This window comes from Anastrepha obliqua, chromosome 4, assembly GCF_027943255.1.
Source record: "Anastrepha obliqua isolate idAnaObli1 chromosome 4, idAnaObli1_1.0, whole genome shotgun sequence".
In the NCBI taxonomy this organism is placed as follows: domain Eukaryota; kingdom Metazoa; phylum Arthropoda; class Insecta; order Diptera; family Tephritidae; genus Anastrepha; species Anastrepha obliqua.
The window spans coordinates 117,002,974-117,010,126 of NC_072895.1; the positions used below are offsets into that span (position 1 = coordinate 117,002,974).

General features: G+C 32.7%; 2 non-coding genes across 2 annotated transcripts; one reads left to right on the forward strand and one right to left on the reverse strand.

The window, feature by feature from the left end:
* The first annotated feature begins 4,987 nt into the window (after positions 1 to 4,987).
* On the forward strand, positions 4,988 to 5,059 carry Trnad-guc (transfer RNA aspartic acid (anticodon GUC)). Its single transcript has one exon. It is a non-coding gene; the product is annotated as a tRNA-Asp (tRNA).
* Positions 5,060 to 6,284: 1,225 nt separating this feature from the next.
* On the reverse strand, positions 6,285 to 6,356 carry Trnad-guc (transfer RNA aspartic acid (anticodon GUC)). Its single transcript has one exon. It is a non-coding gene; the product is annotated as a tRNA-Asp (tRNA).
* Between the last annotated feature and the right edge of the window lie 797 nt (positions 6,357 to 7,153).

Consider the following 7,153-nt stretch of genomic DNA (forward strand, 5'->3'; position numbering starts at 1 on the left):
AGTTGAACGCCTTGATGAAAATTTTAAAAATTTTGTACAAAGTTTGGAAATTTGCGTTACAAGGTTTTTGTATATTTTTACCAATAAATAGAGCTGTGAGGATTCTAAGTATAATTTTGCAACAGGATTTATTCTCATATAATCGTAGAGGTACGAACCATGGATGATAGATTGCCGAGTTCGACTATCCGCTATGGTGAAAACCAAAATTGTGAGAGTGACTTCGACTAAAGAATGATAGAATTCAAGATTTGCTCTTCAACTATGGTGAAAACAAAATTGTGAGGGGAACTTTAGCCACTACGTCCCTTGGGGATTCGCAGCCAAATTCTGCACGATCATTTCATATGTACCCCCACACTGCTCCAATCAGTCGTTGTTCAAACGGCAACGAAGTGTCATTGGCTGATTTTTTCGTATATCACCAACACAATCTCAGTTTTTTTTGTAAAGACACCCGAAGTGACCTCAGCCCATCAGCTGATTCTGTCGAATTCGCTTAGAACCGAATAACGGTCTGTTAAAGAGCTCGCCTTTAAAATCTTTTCACCATGTCACCCGGTACTCAGCAGCAGAATTCTGCCTGCTGAGTTCACACTCGTCCAATCAGTCGTTCTTCGGACGGTAACGAACTAACATGAGAACAGATTGTGTTGATTTTTTCATTTATAACCTACACAATATCAGTTTTCATAGACAATCCCGGTTACGTCAGCCCATCAGCTAATTCTTCGAAATTTGCTGACAACTGTTTTTCCATGGCACTAACTAGTAGCGGTTGGAGCAAGTAGAAAAATAAAATAAGATGCTTAAGTTTTGTTATTTCACAGCCACACCTCGTATAGTATTGTATGACGCTTGCTTTTGGCTACTTTTAGCGTATATAAAAAGCAAGAGAAACGCAGCTCTTTCGCCTAAAAATATGATACTCTTTTAGTGTCTGTCATTTCTTGGCCAGTGAATTTCTTGCTGTAACATAAACTTTGATAATAATTTTTAAATAAATTATAGAGAAGGTGGTTCAAGAAAATGTACAGTTACTCCTGTTAGCAGAGTTATCTTGCCACAAGTTATGATCTTCGATAAACAAATGTATTGCATTATTCATTTGAAAATCAGCTTAGGAGCCAACGAAGTCTGCTAATGTCAACTTCACCAGTAGCAATAACAACACCAACAACAACACCAACACCTTTCACCAAACCAACACCACCCATAGAGCCAGCACGCGTCGAGTTTTCACGAATGCATTGTTTCTAAGAAATACAAACATACAAACTTGCAAGCATATTTATCTTACAACAAAAACCACTCAGCTGCTGTTTATTCGGTGAGTTATTTGGAATTTCTTTGCGTGACAAAGGCAACTAAATTATGTTAACAACCAAATAAACACACACACACACACACGCATAGTTATGCAAGAGAGCAAGTATAAAAGGGGCAAAAGGAAAGGTAGGGGTTAGGTAGGGGAAAGGGCAGTGTGCGGAGCGTCGACAGTGCTGAGTACTAAGGGACTTTACTGACTTTACAATGAGTTCATATATTTTCTTTATGTGAGTGGACAAAACTTTGGCGACGAGCGAATGAATGGCTGACTGCTTCTGGATGGATGGATGGATGGATGAATGAATTGTTGGTTGTTTGGTTGGTTGAATGGATTGCTGCATGCAAGGTAGTGCTACAGTGCATACAACAACAACAACAACAATACTATTACTACTACTACTGGTAAAAAACAATAACAACACTATTACTACTACTACTGGTAAAACAACAATAACAACACTAGTGGCAACTCGTGTAGAGGCAGCTACTTTGCCGGCCAATATTTATTGCACTGTCAGCAACAATGAAAAGTTAGTTGTTTGCCGCTTGCAGTTGTTTATTTTATTGCAGCTGACAATTGCGCAACGAAATGCAACTACACCAAAGCAACAACAAAAACAAAAGCAACGACTCACATATATACACTTATAGCTAAGCAAAAAGTATGCGCACACACTTTTTAGTCAACTTTTAGGCGTGTTTGCACCGCTTCAGTTGACTTGACTCGACTTCGCTTGCCACTTGCCCAGGGGCGCGGGCGTCAAGGCGATGAGGTAGTCTGTGCAGTGGCGCACTATTTCTTACTGATTTCTGTTTTGCTAACGACCAGCCATGTTGACTGTTGTCAAATCGGCTTTAAACTGCTCACGTGACTGCACGCAAAGCAAACACGCGCACGCACACACACATAAACTATCCTTTGCGCATTGATTAATCAGCGTAATTTAAAGTTTTATTCTTTTAAGGCTGTGTGTGTGTGCATTTGGATGTGTTTTTCTGCTGCACTGCGTCGCTCCCGTACTACTTTAGCGCTCTGTCTACACCCAATCATTTATCTGTATTCCATATATCATTGTTGACATTTTCAAGGGTTTGTCATTAATTTTAAAATGACTTTTTGGCTGCCACTGCATATCCGCTTTGCATTCACACACACACACACACACGTACGCACGCTGATCGAAGGCATGCGCTGCGCTTCCCTGCGGTGCATTGCCGCACCGCATTATTAATAACGTGTCCTTTTGTCATAAAATGTGGAAAATGTAATGAAAATATTTGTCAATTGTCTGCCTCAATGAACTATTGTGAAGTAGGAGCTGTTGTTTTTGTTGGTGTTATACTTTAAATGCTGCAATTGCTAGAGCAGTTGGTTGACAGATTGATTTTTTTTAGCTCATTTACATCATACATTTGAGCCATGGCCCATGGCTGCGGGCACGTATATGTGTGTATATGTGTGTGCGTGTGCCCAAAGTTGCAACCATATGCACTACTCAGTTATTTGCACGTCTGTCGTCTGTTTCATTAATTTGTAATTTACTGTCATAATTAATGGAAAATATTTAATGAGCCCCCGTTCTTTAAATGATAACTGTAAATGATTGGCTTTTACCAATTTTATCTATGTATAAGTATTTATTTTGCGAACTCATAAATGCTTCAATCCAAATATGAAAAATTGTGTAAGATAGTACTTGTTATATAAGATAGTACAGTTACTTCTACAATCTCTTCTCATATACACCCCGTTGCGAAATTATAAGCACACTAATATTTTTTTTGGTGAAAATATATTTTGTACTACAACAAATGCCGTATAAAGCAAAGTCTCAAACTTTGCACAAAATTTTAAAAATTGAAGAAAGAAAATTTGTAAAAGTTAAAAAAATTTTTTTTTTGCTAATTTTCAAAAATTTATCACAACTTTTTAACCAAAATTTTTAGAATTTTTCTGGGTATACAATTTTATAGTAAATTGAATTTATAATAAAGGGAAAGTTTCAAGTGACTACAAATATCGTTGATTTTTGTCAATTCTTTTTAACCAAATTTTGTTTTTTTTATTTTTTTTTTACTTTTTGTTTTTAATTAAAAAATTTTTTTTTTTAAGTTTTTTTTAACAAATAAATTTTGTTTTAATTGTTTTAATTAATTTCCAAAAATTATACAATACAATTACAGTTTTATAGTAAATTGAATTTATAACAAAGGCGAAGCTTCAAGTGACTACAAAATGTCGCTGATTTTTGTCAATTCTTTTTAACCAATTTTTTTTTTTAAATTTTTGTTTTTAATTAAAAATTTTTTTTTAAGTTTTTTTTAACAAAAAAAAATTTTTTTAATTTATTTATTAATTTATTATTAATTTATTATTTTAAAAATTTTTCTAAGTATACAATTTTATAGTCAATTGAATTTTTAACAAAGCGGAAGCTTTAAGTGACTACAAAAAACGGTTGATTTTTGGCAATTTTTTTAAACAAAAATTTGTTATGTAAATTAAAAAAAAAAAATTATCACAACTTTTTAACCAGAGTTTTTAGAATTTTTCGTTGTATGCTATTTTATAGTAAATGGAATTTTTGTATGAAAAGGTGAAAGTTTCAATCGACTACAAAATTTCAATTCTTTTTAACCAAATTTTTTTTCTTTAATTTTTGTTTTTAATTAAAAACTTTCTTTTTAAGTTTTTTTTAGCAAAAAAAAAATTTTTAATTTATTTATTAATTTTCAAAAATTTATTATTTTTAAAATTTTTCTAAGTATACAATTTTATAGTCAATTGAATTTTTAACAAAGCGGAAGCTTTAAGTGACTACAAAAAACGGTTGATTTTTGGCAATTTTTTTAAACAAAAATTTGTTATGTAAATTAAAAAAAAAAAAAAATTATCACAACTTTTTAACCAGAGTTTTTAGAATTTTTCGTTGTATGCTATTTTATAGTAAATGGAATTTTTGTATAAAAAGGTGAAAGTTTTGCCAATTTTTGTTCTGGACGCAAATAGGCGTTTTCTCCCATATAAAAATTCGCGGAATGGATGAATGTATGTATGTATATATATTGGCAAACGGATGAAACTACCACTGATGATCACTATAAGGCTTTAAACAAGGCTTTAGGATCTCTTTTTTAATGAAAACACCAAAAGCAAAGTAGGCTTTCAGTTACTAATTTCTGACTATATGAATTCATTGTAATCGAAATATATACATTTCAAATTATTAAATATTTTTCTTATCTACATATCTTACATAATTATACTGCCTTGAAACAAAATATGAATATTCTATAACTCGAAATCTCCAAAAGTCGAAAATATTTTTATTGTATATTTCTAATTTGAGTTATAGAAATTTGACTCTATAAGCATTTTAGGAATTTTCACAAAAAATAAGGCAATTCATTGTTTCGATTTTCACGATATTTTCATGAACCAAAAGACTGGATTAATTAAAAAAAGTAACGATCTTTACCACAACGAGAAAAATTATAGTATTTTTACACTCTTTTGGAGTGTAAATAGAAACCTACGTGCATAAAAAAAAAATAAATATAATTAAAATAAATAAATATGAAATATTAGTAAGAATAGAAAATCTATATTTTTAGCTTCTAACTTTCTTATATGGATTTTGGCAAAATGTTTTCACCGTCCTCGATAGTATAGTGGTCAGTATCCCCGCCTGTCACGCGGGAGACCGGGGTTCAATTCCCCGTCGGGGAGTCTTTGGTTGAACATACCTTTTTGTTTTTTTTAATATTCTTAATTTTATTTTGTGTGCTTTGCGTAATTTCGAAATAGGCTGCAGGAATATTTGTAATGAGGGGCGATGGAAGCTCAATTTAAAAATTTGCATTCATATAAAGTCAGTAAGAAAAGTGTTGTTATGATCAGTTTAAGGCTGAAACTAAGCACTTTTAATTCAGTGTGTGTATGTGCATACACAAGAAAATTGAATTTTATTTAACTGTTAATTGGGCGACTAATCGCAAATTTAAATGCAAGCTGTTGACTCATGATTAAACATATGTTTACATATATACATACATAGATGCATATGCATATTAATCAAGATCTTACACAAGAGATCATTTTCCCCATAGCTGTTTTCTCACCTATTTTTGGATATGTGAGCCAGTGGAAAGTAAAGGCCAGTCACCACGGTTTATGCGGTATTTTTAAGTGGCGTGGTGACATTCATCTTCCATGGTGAAGACCTTTATTTCAACACGCTAAATGTGGATCACTCAATTGATCATAGCACTAATGGCCGCAAGATGGCGCTGTTTGTAGGTCAGAAAAGTGACAAAAAGAAACATTTTTTTCGAGCTAAAATTGGATTTTCATGTTTTTTAAGTAATTTTATTTTTAAATTTTTTTATCCATATACTTTGTGGGTTGAATGCATTTAGCAAGTATTAAAGAACACATTTTATATTTAATTTAGTGAAGGTCCGTGTTTGTAATATGCATAGCAAACCAACTATTACCGGTACTCCCGAAAGAGGAGTGCTGCATATTCCGGTGATTTGTAATATATTTTAAACGTGAGTGAGTGAGTGCTTTTGCTTCCACGGTGCACCAGGTAAAATTTCTCAGCGAATTTTCGAAAAAATCTCCGGACTGTGGGACTAAAATTTGCGCATGCCGAAATTTCGGGACTTAAAGAAATACCCTGGGAATAATTTTTTATACGATTTCATAATTATGTTAGCTATATTAATTTTGTCGGATACATACATCCAATCTGGACTTTCCGGGATTGGGTTCATAAAACGGGATTGTATCTGGATTCACCACACATTAAATTAACAAATACATAATTGAATGCAAAATTAATAAGCAGAGTTTTTAACCAGATTTAATGGGAAACCCCATCATATTAATTAATTACCGAAATGAAAAATCTCAATAAATAAAAAAATAAAAAATGTATCAAACGATTAAACTCCCCGACTGGGAATTGAACCCCGGTCTCCCGCGTGACAGGCGGGGATACTGACCACTATACTATCGAGGACGTTGTAACACTTCTGCCAAAACCCTTATAAGAAAATTGTAAGCTGAAATTATAGAAATTGTATTATTCTTAATAATATTTCATATTATTTATTTTCTTTATATTTAATTTTTTTATTTTTATTTACACTCCACAAGAGATTCAAATTTGTGAAAATACTTGACATTTTTTTTTGTTGTGATTAATATCGTTATTGTTTTTTTTTTAATTAATCCAATGTTTTAGTTCAGTAAAATATCATAAAAATCTATTAAATGAAAATTCCTAAAATGTTAATACTTTGAAAAATGTCTAGGAGTCGCACTCAATGTCCGGGCTTAGCATAAGAATGACGGCCGCGCAGCGTTTAAAAATGAAGGAGGATTAAGTGCTCGGGATAGCTGAAATCTGGCGATAGGAGTAGAAAGTCAGAGACGAAAGTTAGCAGATTTTCAAAGCTTCTATATCAGCCAAAAATCCTTGGGTGTAAGGAAATTGTTGACTTTATGGCAAGCACAGCTACTAAAGGACCTTTCAAAAGTAAGGCTTAGATGTAGGTAGTGAAAACTCTAAGACGGTACCTTTTTTAATGGCAACTGCGCCATTTTTCAAGCAGAAATATGTACAATTTTACAAGAGAGAGCAACGCGTTTAAACTATTCAAACTTATTATGAAAATTTGGTAACTAATTTTTTTTATGAGCTAGACAATCCCAGTACTGTGGTAAGTAATTAGTGATCTTCTAAATTTTTGTTTAAAATTCACACTGGTTTTAGGAGAGATAAGGATAAGCTCCCCACCGGGCATCACAAAGGAC